At 46.6% G+C, this 27,416-nt stretch overlaps 3 protein-coding genes across 3 annotated transcripts in view; all 3 read right to left on the bottom strand.

Annotated features, from left to right (window-relative positions):
• The window catches only part of LOC310758102 (uncharacterized protein), a gene marked incomplete at its 3' end in the record, with an annotated part of 30,240 nt that extends 24,357 nt beyond the window's left edge, over positions 1–5,883 (bottom strand). Inside the window, exon 1 of the mRNA XM_083604039.1 lies at positions 5,803–5,883. The remainder of the gene's footprint in view (positions 1–5,802) is intronic.
• Positions 1–27,416, bottom strand: part of LOC310756708 (uncharacterized protein) — a 53,586-nt gene that overhangs the window by 10,190 nt on the left and 15,980 nt on the right. The window lies entirely within an intron of this gene.
• Positions 22,857–27,416, bottom strand: part of LOC310756790 (uncharacterized protein) — a 52,160-nt gene continuing 47,600 nt past the window's right edge. The window contains exons 2-3 of the transcript XR_014544982.1: positions 26,873–27,059; positions 22,857–23,024 (exon numbers count right to left, since the gene is read on the bottom strand). The gene's annotated coding sequence lies outside the window, so the exon portion shown is untranslated. The remainder of the gene's footprint in view (positions 23,025–26,872; positions 27,060–27,416) is intronic.

Below are 27,416 nucleotides of genomic sequence, written 5' to 3'. Positions count from 1 at the left end.
GGACAAAGGTGAGAGCTGTTTCCTAGTTCTGCTGGATCTCTCAGCGGCGTTTGATACCATCGACCATAACATCCTTCTGGACCGTCTTGAGGGGCTGGGAGCTGGGGGCACTGTCATACAGTGGTTCCGCTCCTTCCTCCTGGGCCGTGTTCAGAAAGTGGTGGTGGGGGATGAGTGTTCAGACCCCTGGGCTCTCACTTGTGGGGTGCCTCAGGGTTCTGTCCTCTCCCCCATGCTTTTCAACATTTACATGCAGCTGCTGGGAGAGATCATCAGGAGGTTTGGGCTGGGTGTTCATCAGTATGCGGATGATACCCAGCTCTACCTCTCTTTTAAATCAGAACCAGTGAGGGCGGTGAAGGTCCTGTGTGAGTGTCTGGAGGCGGTTGGAGGATGGATGGCGGCTAACAGATTGAGGTTGAATCCTGACAAGACAGAAGTACTGTTTTTGGGGGACAGGAGGCGGGCGGGTGTGAAGGATTCCCTGGTCCTGAATGGGGTAACTGTGCCCCTGAAGGACCAGGTGCGCAGCCTGGGAGTCATTTTGGACTCACAGCTGTCCATGGAGGCACAGGTCAAATCTGTGTCCAGGGCAGCTGCTTACCAGCTCCATCTGGTACGTAGGCTGAGACCCTATCTGCCTGCGGACTGTCTCGCCAGAGTGGTGCATGCTCTGGTTATCTCCCGCTTGGACTACTGCAATGCACTCTACGTGGGGCTACCTTTGAAGGTGACTCGGAAACTACAACTAATCCAGAATGCGACAGCTAGACTGGTGACTGGGGGCGGCCGCCGAGACCATATAACACCGGTCTTGAAAGACCTACATTGGCTCCCAGTACGTTTCCGAGCACAATTCAAAGTGTTGGTGCTGACCTTTAAAGCCCTAAACGGCCTCGGTCCAGTATACCTGAAGGAGCGTCTCCACCCCCATCATTCTGCCCGGACGCTGAGGTCCAGCACCGAGGGCCTTCTGGCGGTTCCCTCATTGCGAGAAGCAAAGCTACAGGGAACCAGGCAGAGGGCCTTCTCGGTAGTGGCACCTTCCCTGTGGAACGTCCTTCCAGCAGATGTCAAAGCGATAAACAACTACCTGACATTCAGAAGACATCTTAAGGCAGCCCTGTTCAGGGAAGTTTTTAACGTGTGATATTTTATTGTATTTTTGGTTTCTATGGAAGCCGCCCAGGGTGGCTGGGGAGGCCCAGCCAGATGGGCGGGGTATAAATAATAAATTATTATTATTATTATAGAAGTGGTGAACAAAGTGAAGTATTTAGGAATATGGTTAACCCCCAAGAACATTGATTTGTTTCAAAACAATTATTTACCTATGTGGAATGAAATAAAAAGGGATTTGGAGGTGTGGGGAAGACTGAAATTGTCCTTTTGGGGGAGAATATCTACGATAAAAATGAGTGTGCTACCAAAGATGTTATTCCTTTTCCAATCACTGCCGATAATCAAGGGGGCATCAATTTTTAAAGAATGGCAAAAAATAATTTCAAGATATATCTGGCAGGGTAAGAAGCCAAGGATTCAGTTTAAGTTATTAACAGATGCAAAAGAAAGAGGTGGCTTCGCCCTGCCAGATTTGAAATTATATTATGAAGCATCATGCCTCTGTTGGATAAAGGAATGGATTAAATTAGAGAATGGAGAGCTGTTAGATTTAGAAGGATTTGATAACAGATTTGGTTGGCATGCTTATCTATGGTATGAGAAGAAAAAAATTCACAAAGGTTTCGAAAACCACATCTTCCGAAGATCATTGATAGAGGTATAAAAACTTGTTGGAACCTAGACTCCCCCATTGGATTTCACCATTAGAAGTGATGAGTGTGAAAAAAAATTAATATGAGGGGGAGGTGGATAACATATGGAGAATTGGTAACAAGAGAGGGGGGAAATGGAAAATGAAAACTTATGAAGAGGTGAAAGAATCTGTTTACGACTGGTTACATTACTTTCAGATTAATGAAATGTTTTAAAAAGATTGTAAAATGTGTGGGTATGAAGGTAAAGAATCAAAATTCCAAGTGGAGGTATTGAATAATGAGTATAAAAATCTGTCTAAAATGTTGCTGGAGTGGCATACAAAAGATGAAGAGGTAAAAGCAGTAATGATACACTGGGCAAGAGACTTTGGTTATAATATACAGTATGATGATTGGATGAAATTATGGAATGAAAGGTTGAAATTTACGGCATGTACTGCGTTGAAAGAAAATGTAATGAAAATGTTCTACAGATGGTATATAACGCCAGTTAAACTGGCCAAAATGTATAAAACATGCAATAAGTGTTGAAAATGTAAAGAAAAAGAAGGTACTTTCTATCATATGTGGTGGGAGTGTAAAAGGGTGAAAGACTTCTGGGAAATGATATACAATGAATTGAAAAAGATGTTGAAATATACGTTCGTTAAAAAACCAGAGGCCTTTCTATTAGGAATGGTAGGAAACGAAATTAATAAGAGAGACTGTAAACTGTTTCAATATGCAGTGACTGCCGCAAGGATACTTCTGGCCCAAAGATGGAAACAGGAAGAAATTCCAACAGTGGAAGAATGGAGAAGGAAATTGACTGAATATGCAGAATTGGAAAAATTGACTGGGAAGATTCGATATCAGAAAGACCAAAAGTTTATCGAGGACTGGGGGAAATTTACAGAATATCTGAAAAATATATGTGATGTACAGACAACACTTGTTGGTTCTGAAGAGACTCTGTGAGATAGTAAGAAATATTGCAAAAAAGAGAGTAAGAGGAAAAGGAGTTGGGAAAGGCAATATCATGTTTAGAAATGTGTCAATAAATAGAAATTTTACGAAAGATTGACAGAGAAACTGAGGGAAGTCAAAAATTGAAGAATGAGTGCAAAATAATTTGTTGATTGTATAAAATTTGTTTGGAAAATGAATAAAAATTATTAAAAAAAAAAAGGAAAGATGCAATAATCCCAACTAGGGAAGAATAGCAACCCAAACTGCTGGACTCTGCCGAAATGGTAAAATTAGCCACGAGACTCAGGAATCAAGAAAACAAGGACTTTTAAAAAGAATGGGGAAAAATTATAATCTACCTATGAGATTACTGCACGCAAATCAAAACGTTACCTGGACTTTAGGAATCATTTGTAAATAAGTTTATGGACAATTTAAATAAATGAGGACTGTGGAGAATGTATCTATACAGTGGTACCTCGTGTTACGTAACCCTCTGGTATTTTTCCGGGTTTTGCCACTCGCACGCGTAGAAGCATTCTGTTGTGCCGCATGCATGTGTAGAAGCGGTCCTCCAGTTTGCAAAAACTTCGGGATTCGTCTGGACCTCCAGAACGGATCCCGTTTGCAGCCGGAGATACCACTGTATGTAGTTTTGGAAAAATTCCCGTATTTTTCGCTCCATAGGATGCACTTTTTTCCTTCTAAAAAGAAAGGGGAAATGCCTGTGCGTCTTATGGAGCGAATGCACTGGACCGGAGCCATGGCTCCCGTCAGTCAAGCAAAGCGGGAGCCGCTTAAAGGGCTTCTGTCCCGCTTTGCGCAGCTCTAGCTTTGCTTGCTTTACAGCGAGCCTCAGCCAGCAAAGGTCCGCGCGCTCCCTAAACCGAGCGATGAGGCTGCAGAGGGACGGCAGGGCACAGGAGGGGTTGGATCGGGAAGGAGCCACGAGCTCAGAGCCACGAGCGCAGTGAAAACCAGGAAGTATAAAAAAAGCTGGTGAGGGCACGGGATGAGGGGCAGGGGAGCGGGAGCGTGCTTTTTCCTTCTGCAGCTTGTTTTGAGGCAGGAGAGATTTGAGCATTGTCTGGGTCCCAGTGCCCCTACTCCTTTTTTATGCTCCATTCTATTGCTGCCAGGGGTTGCTTATTACTCAAACTGAACCTGATACCAGTAGCCACGTGTACAAACAACATAGAAGGCTGCAAGGAGGAGCGCTTTTACACAGCTAATGGCGAATCCCCTGCAATCCAAGTCCTGATCACTTGCTCAAATCTATCCTGCCTCAAAACAAGCAACGGAAGGAAGAGGCTGCAAACTGTTAAATGGAAAAAAAAACCCCAGGCACAGGGCAAATACCTTGAGTAAAATAGCAAAGGGAGGCAGGTGATTCAAAGCCAGAAGGCAATTTTAAAAGTGGTGCGTAGCCAGCAGAAGGTCCGCCCGCTCCCTGATGGAGCAATGAGGCTGCAGAGGGACGGCAGGACACAGGAGGGGTTGGATCGGGAAGGATAAAATTTAAGCAACCAGCAGCAAAAAAACCCCCCAAACTCGAGCTCTGAGCCACGAGCGCAGTGAAAATCTGGAGGTAAAAAAGGAAGGCTGCTGGGGACTGGAGGGCAGAGGATGAGGGAGAGGGAAAAATTACGCAAATCTGCTGCGTCTCAGCTGATCCGCTGGCTCCTTGAGCCTGCACACTAAACAAACAAACAAACAGTTCCTGTCCCTCTTAGTCTCACTCTGATATACCAGTAGTTTATTAAATAGTTTAGTACGTTTGATTCAGAATATTTTTTCCCTGTTTTCCCCCTCTGAAAACTAGGTGCGTCTTAAGGTCCAGTGTGCCTTATGGAGCGAAAAATACAGTAATATAAGGACCCATGAAAGGAATGGAGTGAAGTCATGTGATTCAGAGAATCTCATGAAATGATTATATAAATGTCTTTAATATAAACTTGCATTTGTAAAAACCAATAAAAATATTTCAAAAAAAGGGAAGTCCATAGATTGACTATGCTTCTGTTGATTCATCATTTGCAAACCCCAAAATAGGTGTTCCTGTTTTTGAAGTTTGTCTTGGAAACCGAACGTGCTCCTGAGCTTCCATTTTTACTGTTGCGCAGCAAATTTAAGTGCCCCCCATCCTAATTGAGGCTTTTTTTCATTCCGTTTTACCCTTGAGCAGCTAATTTGTCTCCATCGTAATCAAGGCTTTTTTCATCCCATTTGTTCCCTTGCACAGCTAATTTATGCTCCCCCCCTATCAATATTCAAGCCGTTTCTGGTTGCAGTGTTCTGAGGTGACATTTGGTGCTTTAGTTTTTTTCCTATTTTCTGCGTTTTTGTTTGTGTGGCTTTTTCATTCTTGACTGTGGCTTGTTTTTTTGTTTTAATTTTAATTTCTATCATCTAAAATACTGTCTTATTTATTTTATGGTACAGAACATTGTTTATTGCTTTCATTTTATGCTCCTTGGTTTTGGAACGCTTTAGTTTTGGAAGACTTCCGGAACTGATTATGTTTGAGTACCATAATGGTACCAGTGGTTCCAAAACCACGATGGGAAAGCACGCCTTGGTTTTGGAACACTTTGGTTTCGGAAGACTTCCGGAACCGATTATGTTTGAGAACCAAGGTACCACTGTAACTCCTAAGATTTAAAATCCTGGAGGAAGAAAATCTGCCCCCACTACAGTGGTACCTCTGGTTACATACTCAATTCGTTCCGGAGGTCCGTTCTTAACCTGAAACTGTTCTTAACCTGAAGCACCACTTTAGCTAATGGGGCTTCCCGCTGCTGCCACGCGTTTTGTGTTCTCATCCTGAAGCAAAGTTCTTAACCAGAGGTATTATTTTTGGGTTAGCGGAGTCTGTAACCTGAAGTGTATGTAACCCAAGGTACCACTGTACTTTATGAAAGGGATTCAAGAAACAAAGAGCTGCTTTGGAGAAGGCCTCACCCCTTCCTTCTTCCTGTCAGGAATTTCCTTCCATTTGTCTCCTCTCCATCTTTTCCTCTTTCTCCCTCCACCATCCATCTATCCCTGTCCCCATCTCCTCTCCCCTGGAACTCACCAGATTTCTCCAAGGGTCCTGGGAGGGAATGCTCAGAGGTTGTGGGGAGGGATGCGGGAGACAGCCTGACCAGGTCAACTGTCCATCTTCCTCCTTCCATCCTGGCCAGGGTTGCAGGTTCAGTCTCAGCTAGGTTTGCAGGTTCAGCTTCCTGAGGAGCGCAGAAGCCAGAGCCAGTTGCAGCTTCCTGGGAGGGAGGGAAGAAGAAGCCAAGGGAGTCTGAGAGCCCCTGCAGGGATTCTCCTGCCCAAGACATTCTGCTGGCCCTGGAGAAGCCCCAACTGGGCACCCCCTTCCCAAGAGCCCCCACCCATTTTCAAACACCTTTGGCAATTCCTTTCATCACCCCCACTTCCTTTTTTATTTTGTTTATTCAATCTTTTTTGGTTTAAAATCAACACACAACAACGAAAGCTTATAAAAAGGAAAAGAAACAAAACAAAAAAGCACAATACATTTCTTACAAAAAGAAATAGAACAATACATCACGAATGCACAAAATTATTCCAGCCATCAATTTCCGACTTCCTTGATGTAGCTTATTAATTTTCTTAATTAGGTAAAGATACCCCTGACCATTAGGTCCAGTCACGGATGACTCTGGGGTTGCGGCGCTCATCTCGCTTTACTGGCCGAGGGAGCCGGCGTTTGTCCGCACTCAGCTTCTCGGTCATGTGGCCAGCATAACTAAGCCGCCCGCTTCTGGCGAACCAGAGCAGTGCATGGAAACGCCATTTACCCTCCTGCCAAAGCGGTACCTATTTATCTACTTGCACTTCTGATGTGCTTTCAAACTGCTAGGTTGACAATTTTCTTAATTACTTGCCTCTATTTTTCAATAAACTTTATCTTTGTTAAATCTTGTCTGAATTCTTTATACCTTATTCAATTCCAAGAGTTATTTGAAGCATTTTAAAGTTTTTATAAGGGGACACTGTTCTTTTAAATATTGTCTATAGATCGCCCATTCCCTTTTAAACTTTTGGGTCGATCAATCTCTTATCTTTTCCGTCATCTGTGCTACTTCTATATATTGAAGGATTTTTACTTGCCACTCCTCTTCTGATGGAATTTTATCTCCTTTCTATCCCTTGGCAATCAGCATCCTTACTGCAGTTGTTGCATACAAAAATACCCCTTCCCAAGAGCCCCTGCCCATTTTCAAACACCTTTGGCAATTCCTTTCACCTGCCTGTGCCACCTCCCTTCCTAAGGCTGGCATGGTATGCACATTAGTGGCCTGAGAGTAGATCCCTTGGAACTTAAGAGTTAATCTGCAAAGGACTGCTCTGAATACATGGGTGGCCCTTGCATGGAGAAGAAGGAGCCCCTTGCTTGCATCTGGACCCCCTGGAAGAGGCGGGGGATCCGCACACTGCTTTCTCTGCTCTCGCTGCCTCCTCCTCTGCCCTCCTGCCCTGCAAACACCCTTTGCTCTTGTTACTCGGGAGAGAGGCGGCTGGTGGAAAGAGCCTTCAAACCCATCTGTTTCCTCCTCTGCTGCCCAGTGAGAGGGGAAGGAGCGGCAGCGCCTGGTTCACTTCATGGTTTACTGGGATTGTGAATGAACACGTCCTCTGCCTTCCATGGGGTGGGAGTGGGGTGGCTTAAAAGTGATGAGGAGACCCCCCCTCCAGTCCTTTTGGGAAACAGGAGTTTTGGTCAGGAGTAAACAACTTAGATGGCAAGTTCACAAGAGAAGCACTTTGGAGCACTGCTTGCTCTTACTATGTGTTTGGACCTAGAGGACAACATACACGTTTACACCACGTGGTTCCTTAAAGAGGGCACTTCTTTATATTCGAAGGCCATTTCTACAAAATGGAAGTATTCTGATGGCAGCCCTGTACAGGGAAGTTTTTAATGTTTTAATTTTTTTGGTGTTTTTGTTGGAAGCCGCCCAGAGTGACTGAGGCAACACAGTCAGATGGGAAGGGTGCAAGTGATGAATTATTATTATTATTATTATTCCCTCCTAAGCCCATCCTGTTATGCATGCTGATCAGAGACTTTGTCCGAATCCCCCCCCCCCTTGAACGCAAGAGGGCTTCCTATTTTTACAACTATTCTTTACATTTCTATACTGCCCTTCCTCCAAGGATCACAGGGCAGCTTACAAGAGAAAAACACAGAGATGCATAGCAGAGTAAGAAATAAAAATGACAACCCTCCCCCCTCCATGCAGGTGTGAAGTCCATAGATTGTTTAATGAGCCAAAGGCCTTTCGCCTGTTGCCTAAAAATAAGGTCCTCCTCCGAGGGGCCTTCTGCTGGGGTATAGATATTAAAATTAAAATTAATACTATTATTAAGGCGATCCTGGCCAGCAATGCCCACCCCTGTCCCCTTGCCCGCCTCCTTCCCTGCAACTCCCTTTGTACTAGATCCATGCAGGTGGAAGCTTCTCCCCCCCTCCCCTACAAGGCCCCCTTTAAGGAAACAGCTCCCTTTCCTGCCTTCTCTTCTCCCCGCCCGGATCCCGTCCCGGGGCTTCTCATCCTGGACCCCCTCGCAAAGCCCCTTCCCTCCTTCCCCGCCATTGGCTTTGCACTCACCCGAAATCCTGGGCAGCGGGAATGGGAGCCCCCGCGTGGGAGGCAGGGAGTGAGGGCGCTTAATTAGGAGGCTTGATTAGGAAGAAGCCCCCTCCTCCGCCTCCGCACGATGCAGCCCCGCTTCCCGCCTCCTTCCCTTCCTCCTTTGCAAGCTCCGATTTTATCTCTGCTGGTGAAGCCGGAAGTGGAGGCAACTCAGAGGAGGAGGAAGTTTCTCTCCACGCTCAGCCTCTTGTCTGTTATTTGATAATTGGGGGAAGGAAAACCTTGTAGCACCCAACCAATGGGAAGGCGAGGGAGGGAACGTGTGCATAGGGAATAAAAGCTCATTCTTCGCTCCAGCTGGACTGTGCCTGCTTCGGACCCCCGCTTTTGCAATAACGTATTGTCCTCAATAAGGGACGCGGCTGGAGTTGTGGTTTAAACCCCAGAGCCTAGGGCTTGCCAATCAGAAGGATGGCAGTTTGAATCCCTGCAATGGGGTGAGCTCCCGTTGCTCTGTTTCTGCTCCTGCCAACCTAGCAATTGGAAAGCACAAAGTGCAAGAAAATAAATAGGTACCTGTTGTAAACAAAATCTGCCCTTATTCCCTTATGGGGGACACAAGAGCCTTTACAGAGTCCTTTGCCAGTTCTCCATCAGTAGGAGAAAATAACAGAGGCCAACCAGAGAATATTGAGAAGCAAAGCAGCTAGTAAGCCTGATCTTTATTGAACTGTTGCAACAGGGTGCTCCCCTCACATGCAGGAGGATGGAGGAGGATCCCGAACAAAGGGGTGCCTGCCATTATATAGACCTTTTAAATTCCCTGCCCTGGAGCTCAAGACCACCCCTCCATACATCATACATACATCACAGAAAAGGCGGTCTACAACAGAAATTTGAATGTTGTTGCTTTTCCTGTGCTGCTCCAGACATGTGGTCCACATATCTATGTATGTGCTTGGTTGGTACATTTATGAACATTTATTATATGCAAGTGAAGCCGGAAGTGGAGGCAACTCTGAGGAGGAAGGAGAAGTCTCAGCCTCTTGTCTGTTATTTGATAACTGGGGGAAGGAAAACCTTGTAGCACCCAACCAATGGGAAGACGGGGGAGGGAACGTGTGCATAGGGAATAAAAGCTCATTCTTTGCCCCAGCTGGACTGTGACTGCTTTGGACCCCCGCTTTTGCAAGGCCGTATTGTCCTCAGTAGGGACGCGGGTGGCGCTGTGGGTAAATCCTCAGCGCCTAGGGCTTGCCAATCGCATGCTCGGCGGTTCGAATCCCCGCAGCGGGTTGAGCTCCCGTCAAACAGTCCCAGTTCCTGCCCACCTAGCAGTTCGAAAGCATCCCTAAAGTGCAAGTAGATAAATAGGTACCGCTTTCTAGCGGGAAGGTAAACGGCGTTTCCGTGTGCTGCGCTGGTGCTGGCTCGCCAGAGCAGCTTCGTCACGCTGGCCACGTGACCCGGAAGTGTCTCCGGACAGCGCTGGCCCCTGGCCTCTAGAGTGAGATGGGCGCACAACCCTAGAGTCAGACACGACTGGCCCGTACGGGCAGGGGTACCTTTACCTTTTATATTGTCCTCAATAAGGGACGCGGGTGGCGCTGTGGGTTAAACCACAGAGCCTAGGGCTTGCCGATCAGAAGGTTGGCAGTTTGAATCTCTGCAATGACGTGAGCTCCCGTTGCTCTGTCTCTGCTACTACCAACCTAGCAGTTCGAAAGCACATCAAATTGCAAGAAGATAAATAGGTACCTGTTGTAAACAAAATCTGCCCTTATTCCTTTATAGAGTCCTTTGCAGGTTCTCCATCAGTTGGAGAAAATAAAAGAGGCCAACCAGAGAATATTGAGAAGCAAAGCAGCTAGTAAGACTGATCTTTATTGAACTGTTGCAACAGGTTGCTCCCCTCACATGGAGGAGAAAGGAGGAGGACCGCGAACAAAGGTGTGCCTGCCCTTATATAGACCTTTTAAATTCCCTGCCCTAGAGCTCAAGACCACCCCTCCATACATCATACATACATCACAGAAGGGGTGTAACCCAAGACCACCCCCCACAAACATCATACCTACATCACAAAAAAGGCGGTCTACAACAGAAATTTGAATGTTGTTGCTTTTCCTGTGCTGCTCCAGACGTGGTCCACATATTGATATACGTGCTTGGTTGGTACATTTATGAACATTTATTATATATATAAGACCTTAAAATTTTTTATTACACACCACTCCAGCGGGAAGGTAAATGCCGTTTTCGTGCACTACTCCAGTTCACCAGAAGCGGCTTAGTCATACTGGCCACATGACCTGGAAGCTGTACGCCGGCTCCCTCGGCCAGTAAAGCGAGATGAGCACCGCAACCCCAGAGTCATCCGCAACTGGACCTAATGGTTAGGGGTCCCTTTACCTATTGTCCTCAATAAACTCCTTACTGCTTCACCAATTTTGTTCAGATGGTATTTTAAGGAAGGGGATCAAGGGTCTCAGGACCCACTTCTTACAAAGTATGAAATAGCTTATGGCAAAAAAGCCTAATAACTCTTCTGAGTATCTGAATAAATTGTTTTAATAAATATTTAAATGAAGAACATATTTTGCCTTCTCATGTTCATGCAAACATGGTTCTACTCCAACCTCACTTAGTATTAAATTGTGGTTGGACATAGTAGACGACACAGAGATTTCTCCAAGTGGTTCTTTATACTAAACTGGAACTGAACTGAACAGCAAACAGCTCAGCTGGCCTGCTTTTATAGGCAGCCAGCTGTCAACACTGTAACAACAACCACCCAGGGTTTCCCGCCTAAATTAACTGACGTGGACCTGAGTGAAACCTATATACACAATACCCCTGGTGGCCAGGGTGAGAACTTCAATACATAACACTTAGTCCCCCCTTCCACCTCAGCAAAGAATTTTTGATACAGAAATCTCCTGGACAGAAGTCTCCCTGTTTGCATTACAGGGAGGGCTCAGCCTCTGTCTACCTTATTGCACACTCATTACACACAATGTCTTTGGCGAAATTGACTGGCAGCTTCGCTTGCCCCTGGAGCCCACACGCTTCCCTGCGTCTCTCTGTTCCCTCTGGGCAGCTCCAAAACTGCAGTGTAGCAGAGCTTAGCACAGCGACAGAAACAGAGCCGATATTTGCCTTGTGTGCAGTAAATCAGTCAGACGCTCGGTGTCTTTCCTTATCTTACAAAGAGCTTTAATCTCGTACTAAAACAACAAATCATAAATTTCCCGGCGACACGGAACTCATTTCGATCCTCTCCGTGAGCGGACTCAGCTCACACTGTGTGTCAGCGTAGACAGACACTCCCCTCAGTGTTCTAACGCCACGCCTCAAAGAATGTGAGACGTCACTCAGAACTTCTTAACCCTGTAAGTTCTGACTCTCTCCATACCCCCTCTCGTATCACATTCTGAGAGGACTTGTGAACACACCTTTGTAGACCTCTGTGTGTTCCACACCTTCCCACCTGCCTGGTGAGTCTCCTCACAAATCTCTGGTTCGCACTGTGCGAGACCAACCCACGCATTTGTGACTCGAAACCTCTCAGGTGGAATTCCCTTTGTTGCCCGAGATGACCGCCTGGGCACAAACTGGGGTTCTTCTTCTGACCCACTGGGGCCAGCAAGTGCGTCTTTCTCATCAGACGACTCCCCCTCTGACTTGACCCGTCTGTGAGCTTTCTCCATCACTCTAACAGGAGATGAGGGCTCACTCTTGCACACTCCTTTCACAACCTGTGGAGACCCCTTCCGCTGGTGCTGATCCTGATCATCGATCAGGTCACCATCACCTGGCTCTCCCTCCTCCTCAGATTCAGACAGACAATCTGAGACAACGTCATGACTCATTTTGGGCCTTGCCCTACTTTCCTGCTGCTCATAGAACTCAGCATGCTTACTGACCAGAAGCTTGGTCTGATCACCTTCTGGGTATGCAAATCTCCACCCCTTTGTCGTAGGCTCATACCCACAGAAGATCATTTCCTGGTACCTTGGACCACCCTCTTGCTGCAGACACTTTGGTACAGGCACCAAGGCTCTGCAACCAAACGAACGGAAGAAATGCACCTGCGGCTTCTGTCCGTTGAGCAAGAAATACGGGGTGTCACCTACCACTGAATTGTAGCACCTGTTCATCGTGAAATTGGCCGTTTTTACTGCCTCACCCCAGAAACTTTGAGGCAACCCAGAGTCACACAGTAGGACTTCTGATACTTGAACCAGAGCCTTACTCCTCAGCTCTGCCACGCCACTCTCCTGAGGCGAAGTCACCTTGTGACGTATCCCCCTCTGGCGAAAGAAACTCTTTAGAGCAGACCCAGTGACCTCTGAACCACGGTCACACTTGAATCCCTGCACCTTGGTGGAGAACCTCTGTTCCACCTCCGCAACCCAATTTTTGATCAGTTGCGTTGCTTCCTCCTGCGTTTTCAGCGAAAACGCCCATGAGTTCTGCGTAAAATCATCTGTCAGCGTCAGCAGAAACCTGGCTTTGCCCAGACTTGGCTGAGGCATAGGCCCAAACAGGTCTGCGTGCACAAGCTCAAAAGGCTTTGTGGTTACTCTCTCCACCCTGGGATAACTGTATCCCTTGTTCTTGGCTTTCCTGCAAGCCCTGCAATTTAGGGTTTCACCACATTCTCTTACCTTGCACCCTTTGGTGCATTCTGATAACATCTGCAAGTTATCACAAGACGCATGTGCAATCCTCTTGTGCCACACGCATGCACATGAAACATGAGTGTGAATGTTAGCTTTCCCAGCATTCCCCACTCCCTCTTCCAGAGGTGTTTCCAGAACAAAGAGGTTGTTCTGATTTTTCTCAACACGTACCAGTTGCTTCCCCCCTCTGGAAATTGTACAGACATTGTTCTCAAAACAAGCCATATACCCCTCCTGTAAGAGACATGGTACAGATAAAAGACAACATTTCAGTCCCGGCGCCACGTAGACTTCCAGCTGCGCCTGCAAGAAAGAAACAAAAACATTCCCAGCTTTTGTTACAAGCCTCTGTGACCCATCAGCAAAACACACTGATTTCCCAGCTGAAACAGCTCTGCAGTTCTTTATCTGGACACCAGGTGTCTCAGGCACGAGATGTCTATTTGCAGCAGAATCAACTACCCAACGTAGCACACTGTCCTTCGTTGCCTTAGCAACAGAGTTCCCTCTGCCCCCTTCCTTGTGGCCTTTGCAGGTGTCTTTCAAAACAGCCATTGAAGCAGACAGTTGATAAGCATCTCCTTCCCCTTCCGGCCGCCTCTGCGACTTCCCACGCTGGCCTCTTCTGCCGGGCTGGTTGCCATGGAAACCTGGCTGGTTCCCATGGGAAATGTCCTTGGCAATTTCCTGCCCTCTCTGTGGACAACAGCTTCGCAGATGGTCAGGGGAATCGCAAACAAAACAGCGACGAGTGGAAAACTTTACAAAGTGGCCTTTGGACTTCTGTGCCCCCCCCACTCTTGCCAGCAGCACTCCTTGAGGCTTTTCTGCAACTGGGGATGTGACTTTTGGCTTCCAGCTCGGTGGTTTCTCTGCAAACCTTCTCCAGCTCCTGCCAAACAGCCTGGCACTCAAGACCCTTGGACTGGCCTGCATCACCACTCCTGGGCGCATAGCTTCCAGAGGAACGGACTGCTCCTGCCTTCCTCTTCCCAGCTCTCAGCTGCTTTCCAGCACACGGCTGCCCATCGCTCTGGCGTGTCGAAGCATTGCATCGGCTTCCAAACACTGTCCCAACCCTCATTGGGCTCCCTGGGCGTTCCTCAGCCCCTGCTGGACTTGCAGCTTCTGTGCAGCATCTGGCCCCCTCTGGCCTGGCTCCCACTGCGACCTTCAGTGCCTGCCACGCGACCCAGGGCTCCTTCCCATCCACCTTCTCAAAAGGGACTGCACACGATTCATGGCTGCCTGCCATCTTCTCCCCCGGGGCCCAGCCTACTTACGAACAGTAGTAGCCTCTCCGGCACCCGGTCCAGCACAGCTCCCTGCCTCACGACCGAGGCACAGCTCCCACAGCTCCAGCTGGCTTCAGCTTTTCCAGCGTCTTGGCTTTCAGCTTTTCTCCACTGCCCTCCCTGGCAGGAGATCATGAACACACCGGCACGGACTTGGCTTGCTTCACAGCGTCAGCTGACCTTCCATAACCTTTGGCGAAATTGACTGGCAGCTTCGCTTGCCCCTGGAGCCCACACGCTTCCCTGCGTCTCTGTTCCCTCTGGGCAGCTCCAAAACTGCAGTGTAGCAGAGCTTAGCACAGCGACAGAAACAGAGCCGATATTTGCCTTGTGTGCAGTAAATCAGTCAGACGCTCGGTGTCTTTCCTTATCTTACAAAGAGCTTTAATCTCGTACAAAAACAACAAATCATAAATTTCCCGGTGATACGGAACTCATTTCGATCCTCTCCGTGAGCGGACTCAGCTCACACTGTGTGTCAGCGTAGACAGACACTCCCCTCAGTGTTCTAACGCCACGCCTCAAAGAATGTGAGACGTCACTCAGAACTTCTTAACCCTGTAAGTTCTGACTCTCTCCATAATGTCTTTTGCAGTGTCCTGTATTCTCCTCAAAGAAACACTCCAGAGACACAGGAACAGTGACATGCAGCAGCAGCAGCAGCAGCAGCTAGATAGATTAGCTGGGGAGTTTGATCCAGAAACGGAGCAGACGGGGAAAGGTTAAGCAGAACGACCCCCCATGTCGCCCTTAGGTGTGCTCAGTCTTCACCTGCTTCATGACTCCACCTTGCATGAGAAAGAAGGATGGAGCTCCAGGAACCAGGAAGTGGTCCTTCAACCGGCCAGGACATCTCACCATCACAGACAGACACCGTCTCCTCCTGGGGAGTCAAGATTGGCCCTGGGATGGCAGAGAGAGGAGGGGAAGGGCCCAGCGACAGAAGGAATGGCAGGGCTCCAGATGCTCCCTTGGACCCCCCCTCCCTTGACACCAAGGGGAGCTCCTCTTCTGGGGCTGAAAGCATTGGCGTGGAGGTTTGATTTTTGTCAGGACTGCAAGGAAGGGGGGAAAGGAAACGTAAAACACACCCACCCATGGACACACTGGAGACTGAATGAAAATAGGCCTGGCTGAAGGAATAGCTACTGGAGAGCATAATGTGGGGTTTAGCTGTAATGCTCACCTGCCTCCCTGGACTGGTCTTTTCTTGGGGTCAGGGAGCTGGGGTGGTCGATCAACATGACGTTCCCAGGTTACCTTTCCTTCTGGTCAGCTATTCCAGCTCTTGTCTCCCCCCCCCATTTCTTTCTTTATGGATGGGCAAAGGCTATGCACTTTGTGTAGATGTAACTACAACCCACAACTACCCCCCCCCCCCGATAGAATAGATTCCCTCAGCATCTTGCCCCACCTCCCAGATGGCAAGTTTATCTGGTTAAAGTGTTTGTTTGGGACAGAATTATATTGTATTTCTCTGAAGGATAGACTCTTTATATCAGCAGTAATAAATATATTAACTGGGTTATGAATAGCAGTTTTGATACTGTCAACATGGACTTTGTCTGAGGTTTCAGACATACTCATTTCGTTCAAGAAAAGATGCAGAAAATACTTTTCCTTTTTGATTCTGGGCACTTGACTTCTCCCATCCTGCTACCATCCAGGCAAACGTTTGGGGCAGATAGCCAGGGCCCCACTCAGCAGCAGCAACAGGGGGAGGAGAAGGCCCCACAAACATTTCCCACATTTTGAAGTTAAATGATACAAAGCCCCCTCAAGAATCGACAGAAGCTTACCAGGGTACATTTCCTTCTAGTCAGCTATTCAGGCTCCTCATTCCTCCCCATTTCTCTATGGAGGGTCAAAGGCTATGCACTTTGTATAGACGTAACTACAACCAACATCTGGTATCTTCTGGGTACACCAAGGTGGCCTCCTTCTGCATTGTCAGCAAGTGACAACTGTCATGGAACAATCCCTGTTTTCCCTAATCCCCAATTTTCTCTGCAGAAAATTTTACTAATGGGCTTTTAGGGGCAGGGGAGAGAGGCAGTCTGCTAGGTGGATAGGGTTGTGGGATAGAAATGTCAGTAACCAAAGACTGAACTGGAATAAATGTGTAACCTGCCTCAAGATTATTTGTGGTTGTTTTGTGTTTTTACATTAACTTAATCTGCTGCAAAACAACAGAAATGGAAGTGAGCTGGAAGAACTTGATGAAAAAATAGGATTTTTTTTTTATAAACAATAGATTGCCAAAAATAAGAGAAAGAATAGAAATACTTAAATGTTTATATTAAGGAAATAAAAGAAGGAATTGTGACTTCTAAGAATGGTAAAGTCCCTGGTCCAGATGGTGTTTCTATAATGAATTACAAAAAAATTGGAAGAGACCATATTACTGGTGTTAGAAAAAATAATGAACAAAATTTTAGAAGGAGGACAAGTGCCAGAATAATGGCAAGAGGCCCAGGAGGACTCCCCTGAGTGAGTGCCTGCCCAGGAGGACTCCCCTGAGTGAGTGCCTGAGGGCCCTGCTCTTGCCACTTACCATCTGGCCTGGGCGGGGCCTGAAGCCTCATAAGGACTGCGTGCTGCTTGCAGCCTGCTGCCCAGGAGGACTCCCCTGAGTGAGTGCCTGAGGGCCCTGCTCTTGCCACTTACCATCTGGCCTGGGGCGGGGCCTGAAGCCTCATAAGGACTGCGTGCTGCTTGCAGCCTGCTGCCCAGGAAGACTCCCCTGTGTGAGTGCCTGAGGGCCCTGCTCTTGCCACTTACCATCTGGCCTGGGGCGGGGCCTGAAGCCTCATAAGGACTGCGTGCTGCTTGCTGCCTGCTGCCCAGGAGGACTCCCCTGTGTGAGTGCCTGAGGGCCCTGCTCTTGCCACTTACCATCTGGCCTGGGGCGGGGCCTGAAGCCTCATAAGGGCTGCGTGCTGCTTGCTGCCCAGGAGGACTCCCCTGAGTGAGTGCCTGAGGGCCCTGCTCTTGCCACTTACCATCTGGCCCAGGGCGGGGCCTGACAGGCCTCACTAGGACAGTTGTTACTGCCGGAGGGGCACAGAATGTTTTTAAAATGTTTTTAAAATTTTTCTTTTGGATTTTTTGTATGTGGGGGGTGGGGGTGGGATGGATGTTTCGTTGGGCTTGGGGAATTATTTTTTTTTATTTTGATGTTTTTGTAATTTTTACATTTTTTGTTTGTATTGTTTTATTGGTTTTGTTTGTTTAAGGTGTTATTTTGTTCTTAGGGGGAGGAGTCAGGGCTGCCGGGGAGTGGGCCCAGCCCACAAAATGGCTGGGGCATGTTCCACAGGGGGGGATGCACTGGGACAACCGATCTCGGTGATCACGGGTAGGAGGAGGAGTTACGCTAAGACTAGACCATGTCATTACAGAGGGGGCAGGTTTAGTTGTTGTCTGAGGACTATTCCTGCCTCCGGGTCTGGTCCTGACCGGATGGATACTAGAATCAGCAAGGGATACCCACATGACCTGAAGGTGCTGCTGTGCAATGCCAGGTCAATGATTCATAAGACCACTGCCATCCATGACTTGATCATGGCTGGAGGACTTGACCTGGCATGTGTAACAGAGACTTGGTTGAAGCAGATGGGCCTGTCCTTGCCGCTGCTTGTCCACCAGGTTTCTCTTACGCACAGCAACCCAGGTCATGTGGGCGGGGAGGGGGGGTTGCAGTGATTTTTAGGAAGTCATTAGTTTGCACCAGGCGTCCTATTGGGAAGACCCAGTTTTCCGAGTGCATGTTCTGGAAGTTGGGCAATAGGGGCAGTACAGGATTCCTTTTGGTGTACCGACCTCCCCGCTGCACCAAGGATTCCCTGCCCGAGCTGCTTCAGGTCGTGGCGGATGTTCTCCTGGAGACACCTAGCTTGGTCGTCCTAGGGGATTTTAACATCCATGCCGACACGACCTTACAAGGGGCCGCTCGGGACTTCGTGGAAAGCATGGCCTCCATGGGGCTGTCCCTGAATAAGTCTGGCCCAACCCATAGCCGCGGACATGCCTTGGACCTGGTGTTTACCTCTATGGATGTTGGTGATCTGACACTAAGTAAAAGCGAAACGAAAGAAGTGCCATGGTCAGATCACTTCCTGGTGCAACTGGACTTCTCTGAAACCCATCCCCTCTGCAGGGAGGTGGGACCAATTCGGATGGTCCGCCCCCGCCACTTAATGGATCCAAATGGTTTCCAGAGAGTGGTAGGGGATGCTTTATCCCATGTTGATGGCCTTTCAGCTGATTCCCTGGTGGCCCGCTGGAATGTGGAGTTAACCAGGGCTATTGACTGTTTGGCTCCGAAGCGCCCTCTCCGATTGCATGGAGCCCGGACAGCCCTGTGGTTTTCCACGGATCTGAGGGCAATGAAACAATCGTTGAGACGGCTAGAGCGCCGGTGGCGGATAACTCATTCCGAATCTGACCGGACACAGGTTAGAGCTCAACTTCGAGCCTACCAAGTGGCGATAGCGACGGCGGAGAAGAATTTCTTCACCGCCTCTATTGCATCTGCAGAAAACAGCAGCAGGAGACTTTTTCAGGTGGTTCACAATTTAGCGGAACCACCTGCAACATCGGGGCCCAGTACGGGCCACATGTTCTCCTGCAATGATTTTCCAAAGTTTTTTGCAGATAAAATCGCTCAGATTCGGGAAGAAGTAGACTCCACCGTGGGAGCAGGGCCGGGGCGGGAGAGTGCTAGAGTTCTGTCTAGTCAAGTTGAGTGGGATCAATTCCAATCTGTTACCTCCGAGGATGTGGACAGGCTGATTGGACGAGTGAAACCAACCACCTGTCTCCTGGATCCTTGCCCATCCTGGCTTATAAAAGCTAGCCGGGAAGGACTGGGCGATGGGCTTCGTGGGGTGGTGAATGCTTCCCTCCGTGAGGGAGCCTTCCCAGACCCGCTGAAAGAGGCGGTTATTAAGCCGCTTCTTAAAAAACCATCTTTAGATGTGGCCACGATGGCCAACTATCGCCCAGTCTCAAATCTTCCATTCTTGGGCAAGGTGATTGAGCGAGTGGTTGCTGAACAACTCCAGGCACGCCTGGAAGAAGCGGACCATTTGGATCCCTTCCAGTCGGGATTCAGGCCTCATCATGGGACTGAAACTGCCTTGGTCGCACTGGTTGATGATCTCCGGCGGGCTAGGGACAAAGGTGAGAGCTGTTTCCTAGTTCTGCTGGATCTCTCAGCGGCGTTTGATACCATCGACCATAACATCCTTCTGGACCGTCTTGAGGGGCTGGGAGCTGGGGGCACTGTCATACAGTGGTTCTGCTCCTTCCTCCTGGGCCGTGTTCAGAAAGTGGTGGTGGGGGATGAGTGTTCAGACCCCTGGGCTCTCACTTGTGGGGTGCCTCAGGGTTCTGTCCTCTCCCCCATGCTTTTCAACATTTACATGCAGCTGCTGGGAGAGATCATCAGGAGGTTTGGGCTGGGTGTTCATCAGTATGTGGATGATACCCAGCTCTACCTCTCTTTTAAATCAGAACCAGTGAGGGCGGTGAAGGTCCTGTGTGAGTGTCTGGAGGCGGTTGGAGGATGGATGGCGGCTAACAGATTGAGGTTGAATCCTGACAAGACAGAAGTACTGTTTTTGGGGGACAGGAGGCGGGCAGGTGTGAAGGATTCCCTGGTCCTGAATGGGGTAAATGTGCCCCTGAAGGACCAGGTGCGCAGCCTGGGAGTCATTTTGGACTCACAGCTGTCCATGGAGGCACAGGTCAAATCTGTGTCCAGGGCAGCTGTTTACCAGCTCCATCTGGTACGTAGGCTGAGACCCTATCTGCCTGCGGACTGTCTCGCCAGAGTGGTGCATGCTCTGGTTATCTCCCGCTTGGACTACTGCAATGCACTCTACGTGGGGCTACCTTTGAAGGTGACTCGGAAACTACAACTAATCCAGAATGCGACAGCTAGACTGGTGACTGGGGGCGGCCGCCGAGACCATATAACACCGGTCTTGAAAGACCTACATTGGCTCCCAGTACGTTTCCGAGCACAATTCAAAGTGTTGGTGCTGACCTTTAAAGCCCTAAACGGCCTCGGTCCAGTATACCTGAAGGAGCATCTCCACCCCCATCATTCTGCCCGGACGCTGAGGTCCAGCACCGAGGGCCTTCTGGCGGTTCCCTCATTGCGAGAAGCAAAGCTACAGGGAACCAGGCAGAGGGCCTTCTCGGTAGTGGCGCCCGCCCTGTGGAACACCCTTCCAGCAGATGTCAAAGCGATAAACAACTACCTGACATTCAGAAGACATCTTAAGGCAGCCCTGTTCAGGGAAGTTTTTAACGTGTGATATTTTACTGTATTTTTGGTTTCTATGGAAGCCGCCCAGAGTGGCTGGGGAGGCCCAGCCAGATGGGTGGGGTATAAATAATAAATAATAATAATAATAATAATAATAATAATTATTATTATTATTATTATTATTACATTGAACTGAAATATGGATCCAATTTAGAGTAAATTAAAAATTATAGACCAAACTCACTTCTTAATTCAGATTATAAATTATTTGCAAAAATTTTAGCCAATAAATTGAAAAAAATCCTGGCAAGATTAATAAAGAAAGATCTGTCAGGCTTCCTACGGGGAAGACAAATTTTCAGCAACGTACCGTATTTTTCGTCCCATAGGACGCTCTGTCCCATAGGACGCACCTAGCTTTTTGGGGGGAAATAAAGGAAAAAAATTTTCCCCTTTATTTCCCCCCCAAAACCAGGTCGGGGAAACCAAACCAGGTCGAGGAACAGCGGAATGGCGGCACTGCGCCTCCCCGCTGTCCCCCGAGCTTGTGGGGCCGGCCGATGTCTGCCTGGCCGGCGGGGCGCTCTGCTTCAGTGCGCCGTGCGCGCCGGGCGGCAGGCTGCTATCCGCAGCATAGGTCCTATAGGGCGAAAAATATGGTAAGTTTGGTAGTAGATACAATAGAATACCTAGAAATGAGACTAGATAAAAAGGCAGCCCTGATCTTGGTGGATGCGGAGAAAGCATTGGATCATGTTTCGGGGGCATTCATGCAAAAAACTTTGGAAATGATGGGTTTGGGTGAGAAAATATGTAGTGGTATAAAAGCGATTTATAGTTCCCAAAAGGTCAGACTAATTATAAATGGTGAAACATCAGAAGCTTCTAATACATCTAAGGGAACAAGACAGGGCTGCCCTCTTTCTCCTCTCCTCTTTATTACACTTCTGGAAGTATACTTGAAAGCAGTAAGAGAAGACCCTAGAATAGAAGGAATTAAAGTTGCACAAAGGGCCTATAAGGTCAGAGCCTTCGCAGACAATCTAATAATTACAACAGAAAACCCTCTAGAGCAGCGGTTTTCAACCTGTGGGTCCCCAGATGTTCTTGGACTACAACTCCCATCATCCCTGAGCTCTGGCCTTGCTAGCTAGGGGTGATGGGAGTTGTAGTTCAGCAACATCTGGGGGCCCACAGGTTGAGAAAGGCTGCTCTAGAGAGTACTATACAGTGGTACCTCGGGTTACATATGCTTCAGGTTACATAAGCTTCAGGTTACAGACTCTGCTAACCCAGAAATAGTACCTTGGGTTAAGAACTTTGCTTCAGGATGAGAACAGAAATTGTGCGGTGGCGGCAGCAGCAGCAGCAGGAGGCCCCATTAGCTAAAGTGGTACTTCAGTTTAAGAACAGTTTCAGGTTAAGAACAGACCTCCGGAACAATTTAAGTACTTAACCCGAGGAACCACTGTATTAAGGTCTCCCCATGTGGATTAATGGATGTTTCCAAAGGTTCCATATTGACTAAACCTTCTCCCCTGTGTGAGTTTGCCAATGTAATGTAAGTTTATCCTTCCTGTTGAAGCTCTTTCCGCATTCAATACATTTAAATGGTTTCTCCCCCGTGTGAGTTCGTTGATGTCTTCTAAGGTGTTCACTTCTACTGAAGCTCTTTCCACATTCAATACATTTAAATGGTTTTCCCCCTGTGTGAGTTCGTTGATGTATTCTAAGTGCTCCACTTTGACTGAAGCTCTTTCCACATTCAATACATGCAAATGGTTTCTCCTCTGTGTGAGTTCGTTGATGTATTCTAAGTGCTCCACTTTCACTGAAGCTCTTTCCACATTCAATACATTTAAATGGTTTTCCCCTGTGTGAGTTCGTTGATGTATTCTAAGTGCTCCACTTTGACTGAAGCTCTTTCCTCATTCAATACATTCAAATGGTTTCTCCCCTGTGTGAGTTCGTTGATGTATTCTAAGTTGTCCATATTGACTGAAGCTCTTTCCACATTCAATACATTTAAATGGTTTCTCCCCTGTGTGAGTTCGTTGATGTATTCTAAGTTGTCCATATTGACTGAAGCTCTTTCCACATTCAATACATTTAAATGGTTTCTCCCCCGTGTGAGTTCATTGATGTTTTCTAAGTGCTCCATTTTTACTGAAGCTCTTTTGACATCCCAAATGGTTTCTCCCCTGTGTGAGTTCGTTGATGTGTTCTAAGTGTTCCATTTTGACTGAAGCGCTTTCCACATTCAAAACATTTAAATGATTTCTCCTCTATGTGAATTTGTTGATGTGTCCTCAATCTTCCACTGTGACTAAACCACATCCCACATTCCAGGCATTTAAACTGTTTCTTTGTTCTTCCCAATGAATTCACAGATGGTTCCATAGAATTCTGGCCATCATCTTCCTCACCTGTTTGGGAGTGGGCGGGGGGAGAGAATCCTGTTAAGACTTTCAGGAAAGACAAGAAAGGAACTGAACACAAGCCAATTCCAATTTGCACCTTCTCCTATTTTAATACTGTCACTTTTTCCCCACTGTTCTCTCTATTTTCCAATCTTTTAGGAATGCAGATGAGATAATGGCAAGAACAACACATGATCACTCCATTCACACTTAATAAACTGCATTATTTTATAATCTATGGTGGAATTGGCTTCTTGGACACATCTCTGTATTTCTCTTTTTCCCTGGAGGAAATGATCACAGGCTCGAGTAGCAGTCTCTCCTATGACTAAGAAGTAAAACTTTCGTGTTACTATGCCACATGTAAAAATATTGCAATATATTTGAATCCCCAAACTTGGCCCTCCAAATGTTTTGGGAGTACAATTCCCATTACCCCTGACCATTGGTCCTGTTAGCTAGGGATGATGGGAGTTGTAGTCCCAAAACATCTGGAGGGCCAAGTTTGGGGATGCCTGTATTAGAACATAAGAAGAGTCTGCTCGATTGGGCAAAGGCATCCTGTTCTCACAGTGGCCAACTAGATGCCTGTGGGAAACCAGCAAGCAGGATTTGAGTGCCCTCTGCCTTCCTGTGCTTTCCCGGAACTAGTATTAAGAAGCATTATTGCCTAGGACCGTGAGGGCAGAGCACAGACACCAGTCTAATCCTCTTTTTTCAAGCTATCCTCTTTTTTCAAGCCAAATTGTTGGCCATCACTGTCTCCTGTAGGATGGAAGTCCATAGATTAAAAAAGTAGAAATACAACCAAGAACGCTTTCGGACCACAGCCCAATAATTCTTGAACTAAAAGGCGAGAAAAATACTCCATTTAGAGTATTGATCATATTTTGGGCAATAGAATGAAAGGTGTTTTAGCAGAAAAAATTCAGCACAAGCAGGCCTGCTTTCTACCAGGACGTCAGGTGAAGGAGAATAGAAGGAATATAATTGATATTATTGAATATTTGGAAGTAAGAAATGAGAAAAAAGCGGTCTTAATGTTTATAGATGCTGAAAAGGCTTTTGATAATGTTTCATGGGCTTTTATGAAAAAGATTTTTAAAAAATGAATTCTGGGGAAGCATTTGGGACAGGAATTGATGCAATTTATTTTTACCAATAGTCTATAATGATTGATAATAAGGTTATAACAGAAAAGTGTAAAATAACGAAGGGGACAAGACAAGGATATCCCCTATTACCATTATTATTTATTTTGGTATTAGAGGCCCTGGCGAGAGAGAAAGAGTGGAGAAATTAATTAGAGGAATAACAGTAGAAAATAAAGCATATAAATTAAAAGCTTTTACAGTTCACCTTGTAATTACAGTGAAGGATCCCAAAAATACTCCACCGAATGTGGTAGAAAAGATATGGGACTTCGGGCAGGCCGGAGGCTTTAAACTAAACAAGAATAAGACTAAGTTTTTGGTAAAAAACACAATGGAGCAAGACCAAAAGGAATTACAACAGAAAACAGAGTTAGTTATACATAAAAAGTCAAATACTGATAGATTTGTCTGACAGCTAAGAATATTAATATTTTTAAAGACAATTACAAGAATGAGTGGAAAGAAATAAAAAGAGCTTTAGAGATATGGGGAAGAATGAATTTATCATTTTGGGGAAGAATATCAGTAATAAAAATGAATGTATTGCCAAAATGTTATTTTTATTCCAATCAGTCCAGGCAATAGACAACGCAGGATGCTTTGAAAAATGGCCAGAAGATATATCTAGGTTTATCTGGAAAGAGACAAAACCAAGGTTTAAAAATAAATTATTAACAGATGTAAGAGAGAGAGGAGGTTTTGCCCTGCCGGATTTGAAACTTTATTATGAAGTATCCTGTATCTGCTAGAACCGGGAATGGATTACATTGGAAAACACAGATACTGCATTTTAGATCTTCAAGTACACAAATAATGGATATCATGCATATATATGGTAGGAAAAGGCCAAGGTGCATAGAGCTTTTCAGAATCATATAGTAAGAAAGCCAATTTGTAGGGTATGGGAGAAGTATAAAAATTTGCTTGAGTAAAAAACACCCTGGTGGCTTTCCCCCTTGGAAGAAAGCTAATCGCCGAAGAATTGATGCCTTTAAATTATGGTGCTGGAGGAGACTCTTGAGAGTCCCATGGACTGCAAGAAGATCAAACATCCATTCTGAAGGAAATCAGCCCTGAGTGCTGACTGGAAGGATAGATCCTGAAGCTGAGGCTCCAATACTTTGGCCACCTCATGAGAAGAGAAGACTCCCTGGAAAAGACCCTAATGTTGGGAAAGATGGGGGCACAAGGAGAAGGGGACGACAGAGGACGAGATGGTTGGATAGTGTTCGCAAAACTACCAGCATGAGTTTGACGCAACTGCGGGAAGCAGTGGAATACAGGAGTGCCTGGCGTGCTCTGGTCCATGGGGTCACGAAAAGTTGGACACGACTAAACGGCTAAACAACAACAACAAATATAATGAATTGGGAAAAAAATGTTTAAAATAATGTTTGTTAAGAATGTAGAAGCTTATTTATTTGGAATTACAGGTACTGAGATCCCAAAAGACCAGGAAAGACTATGTATGTGACAACAGCTGCACAGATGTTATTATCCCAACGATGAAAAGATGCAATAATCCCAACTAGGGAAGAATGGCAAGCCAAACTGCTGGACTCTGCCGAAATGGTAAAATTAGCCACCAGACTCAGGAATCAAGAAAACAAGGACTTTAAAAAAGAATGGGGAAAAATTATAATCTACCTATGAGATTACTGCAAGCAAATCAAAAAGTTAGCTGGACTTTAGGAATCACTTGTAAATAAGTTTATGGACAATTTAGATAAATGAAAACTGTGGAGAATGTATCTATACACTAGTACCTCGTGTTACATAACCCTCTGGTATTTTTCCGGGTTTCGTTGCTCGCACGCGTAGAAGCACTCTATTGTGCCGTGTGCATGTGCAGAAGTGGTCCTCCGGTTTGCAAAAAGCTTGGGATCCGTCTGGAGCTCCGGAACGGATCCTGTTTGCAACCGGAGGTACCACTGTATGAAGTTTTGGAAAAAATAATATAAGGACCCATGAAAGGGATGGAGCAAAGTCATGTGATTCAGAGAATCTCATGAAATGATTATATAAATGTCTTTGTAATTAAGGCTTTTTTCATCCCACTAGTATCCTTGAGCAGCTAATTTAAGCCCCCCACCTTATCAATATTAAAGCTGTTACTGGTTGCAGTGTTCTGAGGTGACATTTGGTGCTTTAGTTTTTTCCCATTATTTCATTTTTGTTTGTGTGGCTTTTTCATTTTTGACTGTGACTTGTTTTTTGTTTTAATTTTAATTTTTATCATCTACAATACTGTCTTATTTATTATATGGTACAGAACATTGATTATTGCTTTCATTTTATGGATCAATGGTCTTGTTAGATAGTAAAATTCATGTTAAATTGCTCTTTTAGGGGTTATTTTTAGAAGTCTGGAACAGATTAATCCATTCCGCATTACTTTCTATAGGAAAGTGCGCCTTGGTATTGGAACGCTTTGGTTTTGGAAGACTTCTGGAACTGATGTTTGAGAACCAAGGTACCACTGTAACTCCTAAGATTTAAAATCCAGGAGGAAGAAAATCTGCCCCCACTACTTTATGAAAGGGATTCAAGAAACAAAGAGCTGCTTTGCAGAAGACCTCACCCCCCTCCTCCTTAATGTCAGGAACTTCCTTCCATTTGTCTCCTCTCCATCTTTTCCCCTTTCTCCCTCCACCATCCATCTATCCCTGGAATACCCATCTCCTCTCCCCTGGAACTCACCAGATTTCTCCAAGGGTCCTGGGAGGGAATGCTCAGAGGTTTTGGGGAGGGATGCGGGAGACAGCCTGACCAGGTCACCCGTCCATCTTCCTCCTTCCATCCTGGCCAGGGTTGCAGGTTCAGTCTCAGCTAGGTTTGCAGGTTCAGCTTCCTGAGGAGCGCAGAAGCCAGAGCAAGTTGCAGCTTCCTGGGAGGGAGGGAAGAAGAAGCCAAGGGAGTCTGAGAGCCCCTGCAGGGATTCTCCTGCCCAAGACATTCTGCTGCCCCTGGAGAAGCCCCAACTGGGCACCCCCTTCCCAAGAGCCCCCACCCATTTTCAAACACCTTTGGCAATTCCTTTCATCACCTCCCTTCCTTTTTTATTTATTTTATTTTGTTTATTCAATCTTTATTGGATTAAAATCAACACACACACACACAACAAAAGCTTATAAAAAGGAAAAGAAACAGAACAAAAAAGCACAATACATTTCTTACAAAGAGAAATAGAACAATACTTCACGAATGCACAAAATTATTCCAACCATCAACTTTCAACTTCCTT

The sequence above is a fragment of the Podarcis filfolensis genome, assembly GCF_964270895.1.
Source record: "Podarcis filfolensis genome assembly, chromosome: 2".
Lineage (NCBI taxonomy): Eukaryota > Metazoa > Chordata > Lepidosauria > Squamata > Lacertidae > Podarcis > Podarcis filfolensis.
This window is presented reverse-complemented; position numbering and strand designations above follow the sequence as displayed.